At 43.3% G+C, this 20,090-nt stretch overlaps 1 protein-coding gene and 1 long non-coding RNA gene across 22 annotated transcripts in view; both read left to right on the top strand.

Moving 5' to 3' along the window:
• Window positions 1-20,090, top strand: part of ERC2 (ELKS/RAB6-interacting/CAST family member 2) — a 1,012,357-nt gene that overhangs the window by 124,564 nt on the left and 867,703 nt on the right. The window lies entirely within an intron of this gene.
• Window positions 1-20,090, top strand: part of LOC149124347 (uncharacterized) — an 81,410-nt gene that overhangs the window by 58,147 nt on the left and 3,173 nt on the right. The gene's annotated exons all lie outside the window — the stretch shown is intronic.

A 20,090-nucleotide genomic window follows, 5' to 3' on the forward strand; every position in this document is an offset into this window, starting at 1 on the left:
ACTCTTACTCACCCTTTAATACCCAGCTCTTATGTTGCCTCTCTTGTGAAGCTTTTGTCACCCCTGGTTGAGTCTCTTCTCCTTGGAGCTCCCACACAGATTGGCTTTATCCCGAGAGGATGCTTTCACACATTATCAACTCACTTCTGTCTTTCCTTCTTAGATGTATGTTCCTTGAGAGCAAGTACCAACCTTAGTGTGTATATATAGGGCACTGTGCCTGTCACAGAGCCCATAGAAGTGGTGGGGACTATAAGGAAACTTTTTAAAAAGATACCTTTTTTTTTTTAAAGGTACAGTGACAGAGAGGGATGGAGAGTGGGCAAAATAAGAGAGATGGAGATAGAGAGAGAAGAGATACTGAGATCTTTCATCTGCTGGTTTACTCCCCAAATGCCTGTAATATTTGGGTTGGGCTAGGCTGAAGCAAGGAGCCAGGAACTCCTTCAGGTCTCTCATGTGGGTGGTAGGGACCCAAGGACTTGAGCCATCACGTGTTGCCACCTACAATGGTGTAGTGTTTGCATTTCACATATGCACATCCTCCTGTATGTTTGAAATCATCTCTTGATTATTTATAATACCCAATACAACAGAAACCACTGTTACATTGTACTGTTTAGGGAATAAAGCAAGGAAAAAGTCTGTATATATTCAAGAGAGATGCAATTCACTCTCTTGAATATTTTTGATCCATGATTGGTTGGATCCGTGGAAGTAGAACCATGAATACAGAGGACTGACAATGCGTTGCCTGTTGATCACGAAGATTAGAGACAATAACATCATGCAATTACTGAGGTATCTGATAGGGAGCAGTTCACCAAATTTATTGTGTGAATATCTGGCCAGTGGTGCTGTTCTTTGATTATTTTCTCTGAAATCGCATTTTTTATGTCTTTTTAATTTTTACTTTTTTTCAGATCTCATTTCTGAGCTATGTATTCTTGGCATGGGTAAGCAGGTTTGCTTGTGGGAGGGTGACAAGAAGTGGAGAAAAGAGAAAGGAAATTGAGAGAAAGTACCTTCATTGGGACAGCAAAAATCCAATTTTAACCTGACAGTTGTTCTGTGATAGACTCTGCAGTCTGGTTAGATGCATGAGGCATGGAAATTCTGTGGTGGAGTTTTTAGCAAATGTGCCAGATTTTGCACATGTGTACAGCTTTGTAAATTCATGCACACATCTTGAAATAAATTGCTGCCACCTGAGTTAACCCCTTGTCATAGTGTCCACTCTTCCTTATAATTTTATGGCTCAGTCATTTTATTTGTTCAGCTATAATTTTAGAGCTGCATGTTCCTTAGGATCACCTCAGTGATAATAAGCCAACATTGGTAACAGCACTTGGAATAATAACCAATGGATATTGAATCATTACAGGGAGTCAGGTAGCATATTAAATGCTTTATGTAGGTTATCTCAATTCCTTGTCAAAAAAGCTCACCAGGTAATCACCATAACCCCATACTGTAGCTGAGGATATTCAAGGCTTGGACCCATCACCCCATACTGTAGCTGAGGATACCAAGCAGAGTTGTGATGTGACCCAGCTTATGTCCAGGGCCGAAGCCACCAGCCTGAGTTGTCATCTATTGTACGTTTTCGTATATACTTACCTTTTGGAAAGTGAATGGTGTGGGTCAGTTAGAAGATACTGAATTATTAACCATACTGAGTATGTAAGCTAGACTGGAGTATACCTTTGATCTATTAACTAATTCATAAACTTGACTGTGAACTTAGAAAATCTAGGAAGACTGTCATTTCAGATAATCCCGATATAATTGTGTCACAGTGCCCCTTGTAACTTATGCTGATAAGTATTTGGAAATTTTTTTGTAGTTAACAATTTTTATTTATTTTAAATGGAGGGAGGGATGGAGGAAGGGAGAGAGAGAGACAGAGAGAAAAAGAGAGAGAGAGAGAGAATCTCCTGTCTGCTGGTTCATTCCCCAAATCCCTACAGCAGCCAGTGCTTTGCTTAGGCTGAAGTTAGAAGCCTAGAACTCAATCCAGGCCCCCTGTGTGTATAACAGGTACCTACCTACTTGAGCCATCATCTGATGATTCCCACAGTATGCATTAGTAGGAAGCTGGACTCAGAAGTGGAGCCAGAACTTGAACCCAGGTTTTGATATGAGATACAGGCATCACAGGAGACAGCTTAACCACTGTGCCAAATACCCTACCTGTTCAGAAGTTGAAAAAAAGTTTGTCAAGTTCAGAGTTGGTGAACTCAAGGGGCTTCCATAGCCTAGACATCTCATGGCAAGAGCCTCGGGGGATTGCTGATGTCATAAATAAGAGTGCCAATTGTTAAATCAACAACGGGAGTCACTGGGTACAGGCTCCCCATGTAGGATCTCTGTCCTTAATGTGTTTTACTATGAAACTTAAAGACAACACTACTAGTCGAACAATACCCTATACCATGTGGGGCTGTGTGAGTGCAGCCTGTTGAAATCCTTGCTTAGTATATACTAAATTGATCTGCTGTATATGAAGGTAATTGAAAATGAAACTCGATGAAGGGCGGGATGGGAGAGGGAGTGGGAGAGGGGAGGGCCACGGGAGGGAGGGAGGTTGGGGTGGGAAAGCCACAACAATACACAAGTTGCACTTTGTAAATTCACATTTATTAAATAAAAAAAAGCAGCATTCTCTGAAATAAAAAAAAAGAAAAAAAGTTTGTGAAAAATGAAACAACAACACTGTGACAGTAATTTCATTTCATGTGGCTTAAAAATAAAATCCAAAGAAAAAGAGGGAGATGGCAACTTGTATTTGGGTCAATGACTTTAGAAATATTTTTCATCTAATGAAGAACTTATGCCATAGCCATTCTTGTTCTCATGTTGTAGATGATGAGCTTAAGGATTGGTAAGATTCAAGTTTACTTCAACACTAAACCAATCTTCTGGCTTTAAAATTCAAGTACGCTCCATTGGACTACTTATCAACCCATGAAGAGAGCAAGGATTTCTTTGTTATCAGGATTGGTTTTTCCTCTTTTCTATGCTCGGCCAGCATGGGACTTGGGTTTATTCACGATTTGCCAGATTAGGGCCAAGGAAAACTTATGGAGTGGAAATGTATGAAAAATGTCATTTGATAAGGTAGGGTGGTGTCTCAAAATAGAATAATGCACCCCTGCAGCCAGGACATTGATGGAAGAGGCTTTGGGAAGTGATTTCCTTGATGCTTGCTGTTTGTTTAGATTTTAAAAAATTACATGATAGGGTGTGAGTAATTTACCCCTTAGATCATTCATTGCACTGGACTTAATGGCTCATTAAAGTTTTAACAATGGAATGTTAAATCAGACCTTCTGAAGTGACCTTTGATCCATAGTTAGCTGTTATATGTTTTCTGCCTGTTTATAGTTATGAGAGGGAACATTCCATGTGTACAAGGTATGCTTGTCCACCTGTAAGACCTGCCTTGGGACGCCAGAGGCTACATGGTGCAATAATTATCTCCCATACACACATGGGTAGCAGAGCAGCCAGGAAACCAGGACTGCCTCTGTTCTGGGTGCTCACACTGAAGAGATGCTGGTTCCACTTCAGTCCACCTGAACGTATGCAGGCTATGGAGGTAGAAAATGCAGATCTTAAGTCAGATTGTTTGGGTTTGAATTCCAGCCCACACATAACCGTTGGGGTAACCTGGTGATGTTCTTTCATTTCTCTAAGCATGTCCACTTAGTTGAGAATAATTGTGGCTTCTGTCTCATGTGAGGGTTGTTGTGAAGTCTGGATTTTAATGAGCCCCCAGTAAGAGCTGCTGATACTATGGGTGAGTCTAGAGCTGTGTGTGTTGTGGTGGGGAGTTTGTTGCCAAGGGCCTTACAGCCCATTTTTTTTAACTTTTATTTAATAAAAATAAATTTCCAAAGTACAACTTTTGGATTATAGCAGCTTTTTCCCCCATAACCTCCCTCCCACCCACAACCATCCCATCTCCCACTCCCTCTCCCATCCCATTCACATTAAGATTCATTTCCAATTATCTTTATATACAGATCAATTTAGCATATATTAATAAAGCTTTCAACAGTTTGCACCCACTCAGAAACACAAAGTATAAAGTACTGTTTGAGTATTAGTTATACAGTTAATTCACATAGTACAACACATTAAGGACAGAGATCCTACATGGGGAGTAAGTGCACAGTGACTCCCGTTGTTGATTTAACAATTGACACTTTTATTTATGACGTCAGTCATCACCCGAGGCTCTTGTCATGAGCTGCCAAGGCTATGGAAGTCTCTTGAGTTTGCCATCTCTGATCTTATTTCTGATCTTATTTAGACAAGGTCATAGTCAAAGTGGAAGTTCTCTCCTCCCTTCAGAGAAAGGTACCTCCTTCTTTGATGGCCTATTCTTTCGGCTGGGATCTCACTCTTTTTTTTTTTTTTTTTTTTTTTGCCAGAGTGTCTTGGCTTTCCATGCCTGACATACTCTCATGGGCTTTTTAGCTACATCCAAATGTCTTATGGGCTGATTCTGAAGTTACAGCCCATTGAGTGTTTCATATAAGAATGTGGATTTTTCTTGATCAAATGTGTCATCATGGCTGCTTCCAAACCACAATGGCAGGCAGAGTTGAGAGGCTGCAAGGGAGAATGAGAGACTTACAACAAACATTTGCTATCTATTCATTTACAGCATTTACAGAAGAGTTTCCTGACACTGATTTAATGCCCAAACACTATTGCTGACCAGATATGGGTTTGAGTTGCAGTTCCACTATTTCCTAGTGTGACTTTGGCAAGTTACTCTTCCTCTCTTGAGTCTCAATTTTTCTCATCAATAAAATGAGGCTAATTATATTTACCCCTAGCATAGGAAAATTAAATCAGGTCAATTATATAAAATTGTGGATGTGGTGCCTGGAACATTGTAAGAGTTCGGTGAACAACTGGCCTGATGCCCAATATTCAGGGAATACTGTGAGACTGTGCTGGCTGGAATTGGTCAGGATTGGCTTCTTGGAGGAGGGGGCTTGGTTTGGGCCACTGAGTTATGAAGTATGTGTAGAAGCTGGTGAAGCAGACATCAGTGAAGGCAGGAAAGGTCACTATATAGGCCCCCATGTGAGAATAAATGCTCAGCCAGTATAGGTCAAATGAATAAAGACAGGGATATTTCTTGGTGGGTGTTGAAGTCTGGGCTCTGGAGTCAGCTGTGAATGAATGAATGGAGGAGTATAACAGCAGACACCGGGGCCAGCATCATGTACAGCAGGTTAAGTGGCTGCCTGCAGCGTTGGCATCCCATATGGGTACTCATTCAAGTCCCAGCTGCTCCACTTCTGATCCAACTCCCTACTAATATGCCTGGGAAAGCAGTGGAGGAAGGCCCAAATGCTTAGATTTGCTGCCACCCATATAGGGGACCAGGATGGAGTTCCTGGCTCCCGGCTTTGACCTGGCCTAGCCTTGGCTGCTGTGGCTATTTGGGGAGTGAACCAGCAGATGAAAGGTATCTCTCTCTCTCTCTCTCCTCCCTCTCTCTCTCTCTCTCTCTCCCCCTCTCTCCCTCCCTCCCTCCCCTTCTCTTACTCTGCCTTTCAAGTAAAAAGTAAATCTTAGAACCAAGCACCCTTAGAACCAGGCTAATGCTCCAGTGAACTTTATCCCAGGCCCTGGTCTGGACTTGCATTACTGTTCCCTGATATTCTTTGGCATATGCCTAGTAGCCTAGGAAAGCTGTATTGGAAAAAATTGGATCTATTATTTCACAAAAGCCAAGCAAACCAACTTTTGGTGAGTTACAAATATGATTATGAATGATTTTGGGGTTCCCTGCTGCTTTAAATCTTTCATGCCCCCTTTAAAAATAACCTGCGGCTGATTGTACAGAAAGGCCATTGTCTTTCACAACCAGCTTGGATTTGATTCTTTGAGAGGTAGGAAACAGCAGGAACTAATGGCCTTGGCTTTCCAGCCCTGCTGACTTGTGCTAGATTGTGAGGCTGTCTGAATCACTGGGCTTCTGTGCATGGCCTCACTAATTGGGTGTAATCAAGATGCTCCGGAGAAGTTTCTGAGACCGTGTGGTCCTGTCCAGTCTGATTCATCAGCTCCCTGTGGAAAAGTGCAGTGCTGGAGCAAACAGCCTTCTTGGCAGTGTGGGTGGGGGGGGCCCCAGCGGCTTGAAGTTATTTTGGGATTCAATGGACTTGTTTCTTGTTTATCTGGGAGGGAAAGAGTAACCAGAGTGTACTCTGAGGTTGGGTGACAGAGATGTGGAGACACATAACACATTTCCTTCTCTACTTGGTAGAAAATTTGTTGGAATGGGAGACTCATTTGACTCATTGGGTGGGGTAGAGGTTTAAACTTATAAAGGTTAAAAAATGAAAGAAAACCTCCTCTTTCCTGTGATTATGATATGTTCTTTCTTAACCTATACACAACTCCTACTGGTGCTAACAAATGACAGAAACATCGTCAGATGTGTTTCTGACAAGCTTTAGAACAGTGTTCTCTTCTCTCACAGTGATTTGTGGTTACAAAAAAAGAAGGCTAACTTTTGGTTCCTAGTCCATTTGCAGGTCTTTGCCTTTCATGTGTTTAAACGTGAGCGGTTGCTTAAGGAAATAAACACTGTCTTGTCATCAGAATTTGATGATGGGTCTCTTTGTTTTCTCAATTCATCTGGTTTTTCTAGACTGAAGATTGATTTGCTAATTCAGCTATACAGGTGCTAGAAGCTGCTGGATAGAACTTCACAACTCCAGAAGTAAATTAACCTTCAGTATATTCAAAGTAGAAGGTCCTCATTTTGGGGGAAGGTGTTAATTGTTAAATGTGTAGCTTTTGAGAAAGTAAAACCTGCTATGACATTGAAATGAATTCAGCCTCGAAAGTGTCTGTCAGGCACTCCCCATGTTTGGAACTTGGATGTGGGCTAGGAAAAGTAGGGTGATGATGACCACATGCATCCCCTGCTCTGAAGGCACATAGGTTTATCATAACATGTAGAAAAAGTACGTATGAAACCAGTTGACAGTTTTACAGTAGTGTGCATCAGATTTTCTGAAGCTCAGCATTGATGAAATTTTAGGTCAGATTCTTGCGTATTGTGGAGGGCCTGATGTGTGCATTGTAAAAGGTGTAGGGGCATCCCCGGCCTCTACTGACTGGATGCCAGTCTAGTCCCCCTTGCCAAAATGTCTCCAGAAGTTGCCAGATGTCCCCTCAGGGGCAAAATCACCCTTGGCTGAGAACGGCTGATGCAGACTATAATCTGTGTACCAAAACAGTGTGCCTAGTCAAGGAGCCATGTTGGGAGGGAGGGCTGGGAGGCTCTGCAAACAGTGGCTACTCCTCATCATCTGTGGAGAGAATATAGATTTGCCCATATAAGTGTTGCTTTTTACCTATGTTGGAACATATAGTACTATGATGACAGAGCTACAAATAGAATTTGTGAGGTTTCCAATGTAAGGAGTAATAGATAGGTAATATTTAATAAATGGTAGCTGTTATCCTTTCCTTTAGGAGGGTGTAATTTTGGGGGCGATGAATTCTTCAAGCCATTATTTTATATTTTAAGTCTTGTGAGACCAGAATGAAGGAATAGAGGAACCTCTTTTGGGATACTTTTTAAAAAGATTGATTTATAATTTTTTTGAAAGGCAGAGTTACAGAGAGAAAGGGAGAGATAGAGAGATCTTTCATCCACTGGTTCACTCCCCAAATGGCCACAACAGCCGGGGCTAGACCATGCTGAAGCCAGGAGCCAGGGGCTTCTTCCAAGTCTCCCACATGGATGCAGGGTCCCAAGCACTTTGACTGTCTTCTTCTGCTTTCCTAGGAACATCAGCAGGGAGCTGGGTTGGAAGAGGAGCAGCCGTGACTCAAACTGGTACCCATGTAGGATGCTGGCATCACAGGCAGTGGCTTAACCCACTATGCCATGATGCAAGCCCCAGGTTTCATAAAAGAGATTGAACTGAGGGGAATGGATGGGTAGTGGACCATATACATTTGTATACCATTCAATATCTTGTTGGTTAGGCTGTGAGACGATAGGAGGTAAGAAAACAAGTTTAAGGGTTTCTAACCTTGACTCCTGAGCCACAGAAACTGTGGGATAATAAATGTATGTTGGAGTGGGTTTTGTGGTACAGCAGGTTAAGCTGCCACTTGGGATGCCCACATCCCCTATCTAAGTGCTGGTTCAAGTCCTGGCTCCTGCACTTTCAGTCCAGCTTTCTACTAATGCTTTCTAGGAGGCAGCAAATGATGGCTCAGGTACTTGTGCCCATTCCACCCATGAAGGAGACCTGGATGGAGTTTCAGGTTTCTGGTTTCAGCCTGGCCCACCCTAGCTATTACAGACATCTGGGAGGAGAGCCAGCAGATAGAAGATTAGTATCTCTTTCTTTCTCTCTCCTCGTCATTCCCCCTGCCTTCCCAGTAGATAAGAAAAAGTGAAAATTTAAAAATAAATATGTTGTTTTAAGCTGCTAAGTTTATGGAAATTCCATATACAGCAGTATATAACATAGCGAGTGTGACACAGTGACTCAGATGACTAGGAGCTCTCACTAATGACTCTTTAAACTCAACCTGTCCAAACCTGAACTTCATATCCTCTCTCTCTGACCCCTCCAATCCCTGTTTGGGTCTCTCTCTTAAAGAATGTTCAGTGTATCAAAGCTACCACAACCAAGGCTCACACTTTGAGGCCATCATAGCTTCTTCATCTTCATCACCTCTCTCCAAATTGATGCCAAATCCATTTTGATTCTTCCCACCTCAGTTGTTTCTTGGCTTTGTTTTCTCCTTTTTTTGTTCTTTCCACTCCCACTTTAATTGAGGTTTTGTTATTTCTAGCTTGGACAGTTGCAGTAGTCTGTTGACCTGTATGCTTGTATCCAGTCTAAACCTGTTTTGAGTCTGTTCTCCACATTCTCTCCAGATTGCTATTTTTAAATTCTAGTCTAGACATGTAATCCCCCTGATAATGAACCTTAGATGCTTTTTATCCCATTTCTTGCAGGGTAAAATATGAAGGTCTCATGCCAGGCTTTGCCCCTAATAACTTCTCCAAACCTCCTTCCACTTGTTTCCTCAATTAGCCCCTGCTTCATGACTCACATACCACCTCCAAGTGGCAACTCTGTCTCTTCCAGGTGGAGTTCCTAGACTCCTTGAGATAAGTCCCTTAACAAAAGGCATTAACTGATAGCTTCCCAGCAGACTGTGAGCTTTCTAAGGGCAGAGCCTATGTCTGATTCCCAGCAGCCTCTCTAGTTTCTGTAGATGTGCCATAGTAGGGGCTCAGTCAACATTTGCACATGCATGCATATGTGCATGAATTAACGAATGGGTGAATGAATGAATGGGTACACATGCCAGTGCTACATCCGTGCACTAGTTCTCTAGGCACTCTGCCACCTCCTCTAACAAACCTCCCCAAAATAGTTTTCTTGCTTTCCTGGGTGTGAACCTCCTTCCTTTTCACATCTGTCATTTTGGGTGTGATTCTGCAGAACTTGGAATAGAACTGGCAGTGAGCTGCCTGGTTTTCTGGGTTGTTCGTTCCTTTCTTTCTTTTTTTCTGTCTCTGTTTCTCTCCCCATAACACACACACACACATCCCTTCTCTCAAATGATGATGCTGTGCACCATTGTCATGGTTAAACCTTTCAGGGGTATCCTCTGTCAGTGAAGTTTTGTTACAGAGAGAGCTTTCCCCTTTTCTGATGTTAGGTTATCTCAGATATTAAAGGAATAGTAGAAATTGTTAGTTGTTCTGTATCTCCTACTTGTTCTGCTTTATTTTCCTTCTCAGTGTTTTGTTAATTGTCTTACCAAGGGCAATCATTTGGCATATCAAAATAACCCTAATTTTTTCATTTCTTTTTTTTTAAAGATTTTATTTATTTATTTGACAGAGTTACAGACAGTGAGAGAGAGAGAAACAGAGAGAAAGGTCTTCCTTCCTTTGGTTCACTCCCCAAATGGCCGCCACGGCCAGAGCTGTGCCGATCTGAAGCCAGGAGCCTCCTTCTGGTCTCCCATGCAGGTGCAGTGGCCCAAGCACCTGGGTCATTCTCCACTGCTTTCCCAGGCCATAGCAGAGAGCTGGACTGGAAGAGGAGCAACCGGGACTAGGATCGGCGCCCATATGGTGCCTCAGGTGGAGGATTAACCTTAGTGTGCCACGGTGCCGGCCCCCTAATTTTTTCTTTAGCTAGTAAAATTTTTCCTGTAGAACCAGAGTTGTAAAAAGATTCCCTGTGTCTTCATCTGTTAAATAGGGTGTGCTGGTCTCTTAGGGTGCTAGTTCCGGAGTGCTGGCAGATTCAGATTCTGATGAGGGCAATCCGCAGAGGGCTGCCTTCTCACATGAGGGAGAGAGAGACAGAAGCAGAGAGGAAGGGCACTGATCTTATCACCAGGGCCCCACCTTCAAGATCTCATCTAACCGTAATGACCTCTCCAAAACCTTGCCTCTGAGTGTCATCACATTGGGGGTTACAGTTCCAATACAATAATTTTGGGGAATGTAAACATCCAGTTCATAACACAGGAATAAAAATACCTATATTTATGCTTTTCTGGAGGAGAGAATCATGCACTTACTAATTAAATACACAGGCTGTGTTCTAGACACTGTACTGGAGAGATGTGGTCCCTGCCCACGTGAGCCATGATAGATTCAGAGTTCAGAGAACCAGAGGCATGGTGTGTGCCTGCAACATTATTTTCTTCCCTTTTCTCTTTCTACTGCTCCCTGTCTTCCTACCCAAGGCAGGGCTTGAAACTAGGTGAACCTGCAATTCAATTCTGGCAATGCCCCTTCCTGTCCAGGTAACTCTGGGCTTGAACTCTGCAAGCCTCTATAGCCTCACTTGTAAGACTGACATGATACTGCACAGGATGCTGAGACAGTTGAGTAAGAGAAAGCAGACAAAGCACTTTGCACAGGGCCTGGACTGCTAAGTCCATGATAAATGTCAGCTGCTGCATTAATAGGTATGAGAATCCTATCTGTGGCACTCGAGGCTATTCCAATTGACCCAAGCCTGCTGCCTGGTTCTGCCCTCTTTTTTACCAGCCTCTGTCTCTTCTGACCTTTCAACAAGTAGTTCTGTCTTTTAAGGCTTGCTTTGAGTGATGGGCTTATGAGTCCTTCTTTTCTTTTCTCTCTCTTTTTTTTTTTAAGATTTATTTTTTATTGAAAGAGCTATAGTGAGAGAGGGAGTCATAGAGACAGACAAGGGTCTTGCATCCATTGCTTTACTCTCCAGATAGCCACAACGGCCATGGCTGAGCCAGGCTGAAGCCAGGAGCCAGGAGCTTCATCTAGATTTTTCAGGTGGATTGAAGGGCCTAAATGCTTAGGCCATCTTCTGCTGATTTTCTCAGGCTTAAGAGCAGGTGGCTGGATTGGAAGTGGCCCAGCTGGGATATGAACTGGTACCCATATAGGATGTTAGTGCTGCAGGTGTCAGCCCAACCTGCTAGGCTACAACACTGCCCCTCCAAGTGGCATCTTAACTGTTGTACCAAATGTCTGCCCCTTGGCATTCTTGTATTTATTTATTCACAGAGTGCCAGTTCCATTCTCAGTTGTTTTTCTTTTCTTCTTCTTCCTCCTCCTCCTCCTCCTCCTCTACTTCCTCTTTCTTTTCTTTCTCTGTTTCTTTCTAGTCAGAGTTACAGAGACAGAAAGATCTTCCATCTGCTGGTTCACTCCCCAGATAGCCACAACAGCCAGGGCTGTGCCAGTTTGAAGCCAGGAGCCAGCATCTTCATCCGGGTCTCCTACATGGGTGGCAGGGGCTTAAACACTTGAGTCATCTTCTGCTGCTTTCCCCAGGCCATTAGCAGGGAACTGGACAGGAAGTGAAGCAGCCAGGACATGAACCAGGATCTGTATGGGAGGCTGGCATTGCAGGGGTGGCTTTTTCTGCTAGGTGACAATGCCAGCCCCAACCCTTCATTTCTTTAACATCTCTCCTTTTCTCTTTAGCACTGGTGTCCCCATCATGTACTCTGATATTTTACAGTGCAAGGATGCTTGAAAAAGTTTGTGGAAAAATGGAATTAAAAGATGTTTATTTTGGTGAAAAAAATTTGAAATCAGTGCCAGTGAGGGGTCTTCAATTAGTTCATGGAAAACAAATATTATGAAAAATCTAGGAAATGTTCTTTTATTTTCCAAGTGTCTTTGATTTATCTGCACACTGAAATTTCCTGAATCTGATCTATGAACTTTAAAATAATCAAATAGGTTGGTTGGAATTTTGTGTCAAGCAAGAGTCAAGACTGGAGATACAATAGGTCTCCAAGGAGTCTTTGGGCTGTGGCCTTTCTATCAACCACGTGAACTCTGCAGAAGGGCTTTTTTTTTTTCTGGTTCTTGGAGAAAACGGATAGGGCTGTTCTTCCCGTAGTTGGCCATAAGCCTTTGATGAAGTGAAGCAAAACATTTGCCTGTGGAAGATTTTAATTTTTTCCTTCTGTAGTGGTAGCAGTGGCAAGTTGGACTAAGAAAGGACATGCCCTGAGGCCCCCAGACTCTAGCATTGTGGCATTGCTTCATTCCCCTCCAGCAGGTGGATTCTGGACCGTTAGACTGGTGGCAGGCATCGTATTGTTCTGGAGTCTCTTCAGAGCTGATAAAGTGTGGTTGGGAAATGTAGCTAAGCTTTTAAAAGGGCATGGATTTTCAGTTCATGTCTTGTAATTATAGATCCAGTGTGCCTTTCTCTTGCAGATTGGGTAATTGTGCAAGGGGGCTGGAGAGGTAAGTGGGTGTGTACCCTTCTGCAAACCCAAATGGTCGGCTTCATCAAATGATGCCCTCCCTCTTTCAGAGCCTTAGGTGTTGGTGAGATGAGCAAGAGGGTAATTTACCATGGGATCAAGCCCTAATTTCACTGTCACCATTTTGGTGTGTATGTACCAGGCCTACTCTATTTGTGTCATTTAGAACCCCAGAACAAACTGTTCTGTAAATATTGCTTAAAAAATAATGTAACATTACCACCTTCTTCTAAAATAAACTTTGCTTTAGAGAGCTATTTTCATCTGGTAATTTTTTTTAAACTTGAATCCTAAATTTTGAGGGTTTTAAAATAATTTAAAAAAAATTTTTAAGAGGCATAGAGACAGACAGAGACAGGTACAGAGTGGGTATTCTATCTGCTGGTTCCCTCCCCCAAGTGTCTGCAACAGCTGGGGCTGGACCAGGCTAAAGCAAGGAACTTGGGAATGGAATCCAGCCTCCCACATGGGAGGCAGGGACCCAGCTGTTTGAACTTTCATGGACTGCCTCCATGGTTGTATTAGCAGGAAGGTGAAATTGAAGCAGAGCTGGGACTTGAACCTAGACACTCTGATACAGGATGCTGATGTCCCAAAGTGAGTCTGAACTACTGTACCAAACACCCACCCCTCTGAAGGTGGTTTAAATCAGATAGGATCTTCTGTTACTCAACTCTGGTGCCCCTTATTTGTTTCCTTTATGTTGTAAATTGTAGAATTAGTAGGGAAAATAATCCTATTTGCTTTTGGTTTGCTGTATTGCTCAAACCTTTGTAGATAACTATTAATTAGGGGCTAGTATGGTAGCATGGGTAAAGCTGCCTCCTACAGGGCTGGCATCCTGAATGGGTGCTGGTTCAAGCCCTGGCTGCTCCACTTCCGATCCAACTGCCTGCTAATGGCCTAGGAAAAGCAACAGAAGAAGGCTCAAATACTTGGGCCCCTGCCAGCCATGTAGAAGACGTGAAGAACCTTTTGGCTTAAGTCTGGCCCGGCCTTGGCCATTGTGGTCATCTGGGGAGTATACCAGTGGATGGAAGATCTCTCTCTGTCTCCCTCTCTTTGTCTGTTTATCCCTCTCTCTCTCTCTAATTCTGATTTTCAAATACATAAATAAATAAATAAAATATTAAAAAATAAGTAATTTTAATTACCAAATCTTCGCTAGGAAAATGGACCATTCATAGTTGATGCATTTGGAGTTGATATTGGGCAGTAACAGCAAGTAGGGCATGTCGGCAAAAGGGGGCAAGTTTCATTTAACCTGCAGAAGTCGTTAAATTGAGTCAAGGTTTAAATGCTTAGAAATTTTACATAAAAATATTGATTTTTTTGGGGTATTCTCCCTTGAAAAATTGAAGCTGTGGCAGCTAGACAGGGGATATACTCTGCAGTGCCTCATGGCCCCACCATTTGGTTTCTCTGTGATGCTGAGGCTGCATGTTGTTGCAGTAATGGAGTCTAAACATGATGTTGGAATCCCAGAGTTCTTAGGCATGGTTGGGTTCTCTCCTGTATTTCCTGCCTTTCCCTGGAGGGTATTTCAGTTTATAATCTCTGGTGGGAGGAAAGCAGCCCAGGCTCTCCCAAGGCTCATCCTTGTTGGCAGACTAGTTGTTAGGCTTTTGTGATGGAGAATTACTGGAAAGGAAGAGAGAAGGGAGACAAAAGAGACTGGAGGAAAAGCTAAAAGTAGAAGGTATTTGGGAGGCCACAGAGGGGGCCCTTGAGGACTCAGGTCTGGGAACAGCTGTCGTTTTGAGAGCAGCAGATGGGATTTTAAGTCGAATTGAGAATCTTGTGTCCACTCTGCAGTGTGTTTAAGAAATACAGATGAGAATTTGACTCATTTTGGAATTGCTGATCTGTGTTTGTATCAGTAAGGGTTGAGTCAGGAGACAGAAACTGTGTCAATTATTTCAACAGAGAGCATTTAATATTAAAAAGTTATCAGCCCAGTGCATGAGTCAGCTTTTTATTACCTTAACTAAAGTACCTGAGAGGAACTACACTAGAAGGGAAAGGTTTATTTTGGCTTATAATTCGGAGGTCCACAGTTCAAAATTGGGTGGCCCATTAGCAACACTGGGAGTGGGGGAGTGTGGGTTCAGCAAAACCAGATGGAAGCCAGGAAGCAGAGTGATAAGCTAAGCTTACTCAGCTTAAATAGCCAACACTCTCACAAAAACTACCTTTGGAGAGTGAGCTCTCGATAACCCAAAGACTTCCCACTGGGTCCACCTCTTAGATAATACAATTAGATCAAGTCTCCACCCATATCCATCAACCATTCACATTCATTGATTAACTGTTAACATCAGATTTTGGGGTTTAAACATCTGCAGGAGTCTGGGGAGTCAAGTTCAATCCATAACACCCAGTATTGAAGAACTGAGAAGGCAACAAGAGAACACTAAGCTACCATGAAAGTAGCAACTACAGGAGGCATTTGCCACTCCTGGGTTTAGGATTATTAAGATTTAGAAGCTTGTAAGAAGGGCCCCATAGGGCTGAATTCCTGTCTCTAAAGTGATAGCTGGTACTGAGCCTCTGAGCTCAGTGGAAGGAATCTGAAGGCCTTGAACCCAGACCTCTGATAGGTGGAGCTTCCTGGCTGGTGCTGGAGTTTCTGAAGTCAAGAAATAGCTGTGAGCTGGGACCCAAATCTGAGGAAGAAGCAGGCAGGGATTGGGATCTCTGACAGGTACTAATGAGGCAGTTCTGGAAATACTCAGCTATTAAGCAGCAACCACCAAAGCTGTGCTACTGGAACAAAGCCTGGCTGGGTCACGCCCAAGAGATCAGAGAGCCAATAGGAATCAGATAGGAAGGTACAGGCTGTCTCCCTCCTTCAGTTTTAGAGCTTTCCTCCAAAGCCTGCTGTGGTTTACTCCCCAAATGATTGCAATGGCCAGGGCTAGATCAGGCCAGAGCCAGGAACTCCATCCAGGTTTCCCACACTGGTGGCAAGGGCCCAAGCACTTGGATCGTCTTCTGCTGCCTTCCCAGGTGCATTAGCAGGGAACTGATGAGGAAGCAGAGCAGCCAGGACTCGAACTGGTGCACCCGTATGGGATGTTCACATAGCAGGTGGTGGCTTAACGGCTCTGCCACAACACTGGCCCCATGGTTCCAGTTTTAAAAATGTGATTTAGAAGAATTTGTTGTTCTGGCAGTCTCCAGGTTTCCTTCATGTACAATACCAGTTTCCAACTTCAGGGTCAATTTCTAATGTCTTCATAGTATATGCCAAGGTACTGCTGCTCTGAACTGATTTTACCGCATTCTGTAGGGGCTGACAAACTGCAGCCTATGTGTCAGCTATGGCCCACTGCCCATTTTTGTAAATGAAGTTTTATTGAAATATAGCCACACTCATTCATTTACTAGAAATGCTTGAAGATCCCTTCAGTAGTGTAAAATTTAGTTTTTCTGTAGTTTTGATTTTAAACAGAGGACTGTGACATATTTTTAGAAAAGTAATTCTGTAAAAACTAAGCACGCAGGATTGTCTTTCTTCTGGGTCCCACCATGTGTGTGCTGCTCCGTGACCACGGGCAAATCTGCTAACCCTCTGAGATGCGCTTTCACACAGATGCAGCAAGGGCTAGAAGTTCCACAGTGGCTCTGGCAGTTCCTCAGTGTGTGTGTGTGTCCCACACTGATGCATTCCCTGGGCCCTAGCCTGCACCAATGATGATCTTCCAGGGTGGCATGCCTGCAGGTATTTGCTCTGCCGGTGCTGATGTGGGCATGAGCATATTAGTTTACAATCCAGCTTCTTATCTCACACAGAGATAAAAATTCTAGGCAGAGACTAGTAACATGTACAAATAGGAACAGGATTTATTGAACAGTAAGGGAATAAACATAAATTGAACCATTAGAGAATAAACATACATTCATTTGTGAGTGTGTGCCACTGCCCTCCATGGAGAAATACCCATTATGGTTGCTCATGAAAGACAGAAAATGAGAGCAGTATCTCTAAGTGTGGTGCATGGCAAAAAGAGATCTCTCCCCTGCTGTCTGGCTCTTTTATGAGGGTGAGGGCAATACCTTAATGGGATATACAAACAGGGTAGGATCTTAGCATGTGCCCTGATCCCAAGTGCCTCCTGGGAAAGTGGGTGTATCAAGCCTGCAGTTGAAGAGACCAATATCACTTTGCAATGGTACAAGGATCCCAGCTCACCTGAACTTTCAATAACTGCGTAGTTACTCTGTTCTAGTACTTCAGACTTAATGCGTCTTTGATGGATGCTGCTGCTGGCCACTGACTTCTGGCGCTGTTTCTAGTTTACTTCTAGAACTGCAGCTTCCTTGTCCCCTTGAAGTTGGGCACAATTGTAAGCTTGTTTCTGGCCGGCGGACTTTGAGTGGAAGCATTAGGTGCCGCTTCTAGGTCACAGTGTTCCATTATCAGGGTGTGACTCTTCGGCACTTCCTTCTGCTTTGGCCTCTCTCAGCTTGGCCCGGAGGGAGGCCTCCTGAGACACCACAGGAATGTATTGTGAGTGAGAATTTATTCTTGTTTGCTTAAAATCACTGAGATTTTCAGGTTGCTTGTTACCATAGTTAATCCTAATCTAGCCTTCACATACAGAATTTATTATCTTCCCCTGTGTGCTACCTCTTGTGCCTTAGCTCAGAGAATGGCACTGCTGTAAATGTGCTTGCTGGAAACCCGGGAATTACTGTTTTCTTTCTCTTGCTCCTGGTATCCAGTCAATTATTCTCTCTCTTACCTCTGTCTCCTTCATCCTGCTTGCATTATACTACCCTGTTGACTCCTACTACTATTGATTTCAAGGAGTCTAACCGCTTACATGCACTATTATTTTTGAACCACTTGCTGTTTTTGAAATCTTACCCCAATGTACACCATCTCCTATAGGATACCTAAACTGGATTCTGTCCCTTCATTTCTCACAAATCTTCTTGGGTTCTGTCTTCTCCCCAGAGTTCCTACTGTGGGTGCAAACCTTCCTTTGGCAGCTTGATGTGTCAGAGGAAGGCCTCCTGAGACATCGTAGACTTGAAGGGAGAGTGAGAATTTAGTCTTTGTAGCTTAAACCATTGAGATTTGGGGGTGGGATGTTATCCTGGTGGCTTTTCCTGATCTAGCCTGACCAATACAATGTTCACACAGCATTGATTATCTCCCCCTCCATCCATCCACTTTCCCCAGCACACCCTCTGGGCCAACTCTTCTTATTGACTGACTTGTAGTACCGTCTTCCCTGGAGCACCTTTCTGTCTGTCTGCCTGTCAGTCTCTCTTTGTGTGTAAGTTTTAGCTTGAGGGCATTCTTCTCTAGGAACTCTTTCTCATTTTCCCAAATGCACTCACTTAGACAAGCCTGTGTATTTCTCAGCATTCTTTGTTGGACAAACTTGTTTGCCTATATTAATTTAGTAATTAGAATTGCTTCTGGGCCTGATTGTCATACTATCTTACTAGAGTGTCATCTTCTTGAGGTCAGTGTCTGAATTTTGTTTCCCTTTTCTCACAGTTAATTCACAGAACATCTAGCACATAGGTCATTGTAATTGTTCAATGAATGGTTTATATCACTTTTTTATTTTTTAAAGATTTATTTATTTGAAAGTCGGAGTTACACACAGAGAGAAGGAGAGGCAGAGAGAGAGAGAGAGAGAGAGATGCAGAGAGATTTTCCATCTGCTGGTTCACTCCCCAAATGGCCGCAACAGCCGGAGCTGTGCTGATCTGAAGCCAGGAGCCAGGAGCTTCTTCTGGGTCTCCCACGCCGGTGCAGGGGCCCAAGGACTTGGGCCATCTTCCACTGCTTTCCCAGGCCATAGCAGAGAGCTATATTGGAAGTGGAGCGGCCAGACTCAAACTGGTGCCCATATGGGATGCCAGCACTGCAGGCGGCGGCTTTACCCGCTACGCCACAGCACTGGCCCTATATCGCTTTTGAATTTTTTCCCCAAAGAAGCCTTTTATTTAAGGAATGCAAACTTCATGCATTTCATAAGTACAACTTTAGGAATACAGTGATTCTTCCCATCATACCCGCCCTCCTACCCACACTCCCACCTGCCCTCCTCCTCCCTCTCCCATTCCCAGTCCTATTCTCCACTATGATCCATTTTCAATTAACTTTATACACAGAAGACCAACTGTATATTAAGAGTTCAACAATTTGCACAAAAAAACACAAACAAACTAGGAAGAGTATTTTTAAAGATTTATTTTTATCGCTTTATTTGAAAGGCAGAACAGTAGAGGGGGGTAGGGAGGGAGTAAGTGGGGGAAGGAGAGAGAGAGAGAGAGAGAGAGAGAGCGAGCAAGCATTTCCATCCATTGGTTCACTCCCCAAATGTCCACAATAGCCAGGTCTGTGCCAAGTTGAAGCCAGGAACCAGGAACTCCATCCTGATCTCCTAAGTGATTGGCAAGGGCCTGAGCACCTGGACCATCCTCTGCTGCCTTCCCATGTGCATTAGCAGGGGGCTGGATCAGAAGAGCAACCAGGACTTGAATCCATATTCCAGTATGTGTTGCTGGCATTGCAAGCAGCAGCTTGGCTTGCTGTGGCATGATACGGGCCCCACGTATGTTTTAATAAAAAAAATGACAAGGCAAGTTTAATCTTTTTGAAGGGAGGATGACATATAGTTTAAGAATCATAGGAACTATTATTTTAAGAAAGAGTTAGGTGACAGGTGACTAAAATGCTCTTTAATCAGTAGTGAAAACTTTATTTTTTGTTATCATGATCTTATTTTAATAATCCAATTGAATTGGCCAACATCAGCTTTTAAAATATCCCTATTGGCAAGTAGGAGCTAATAAAACACCATGGAGACCACATTTTAGTCTCTAAAAATAGGTTCGCAAATTCAGAAAGACCAGCTCGTTTAATATGCAGAGTGTGTCTGTTCTTCATTGTGTTGCACTGGATCCTTAGGGATTTTGAGTAACATAAAAGACTAAACAAATGGGGACACTGTATAAAAGGCCTTAAAAACATTCTTATGACTTAGTGTTTCCTTTTCAAAGTTTTTTAAAAAATTTATTTGAAGGGCAGAGTTATAGAGAGGGAAGGAGCGACACATAGAAAGAGATGTTCCATCCTCTGGTTCAATCCCCAGATGGCTGCAATTGCTAGGGCTGGGCCAGACTGAAACCAAGGGCTGGAAGCTTTTTCCAGGTCTCCCATGTGTGTGTCAGGGGCTCAAGCACTTGGGCCATCTTCTATGCTTTCCCAGGCACATTAGGAGAGAGCTGAATCAGAAAGGGAGCATCTGGGTCTCTAACCA

Source organism: Oryctolagus cuniculus, chromosome 10 (assembly GCF_051225735.1).
Source record: "Oryctolagus cuniculus isolate XC-2025 breed Fujian yellow rabbit chromosome 10, ASM5122573v1, whole genome shotgun sequence".
NCBI lineage: Eukaryota > Metazoa > Chordata > Mammalia > Lagomorpha > Leporidae > Oryctolagus > Oryctolagus cuniculus.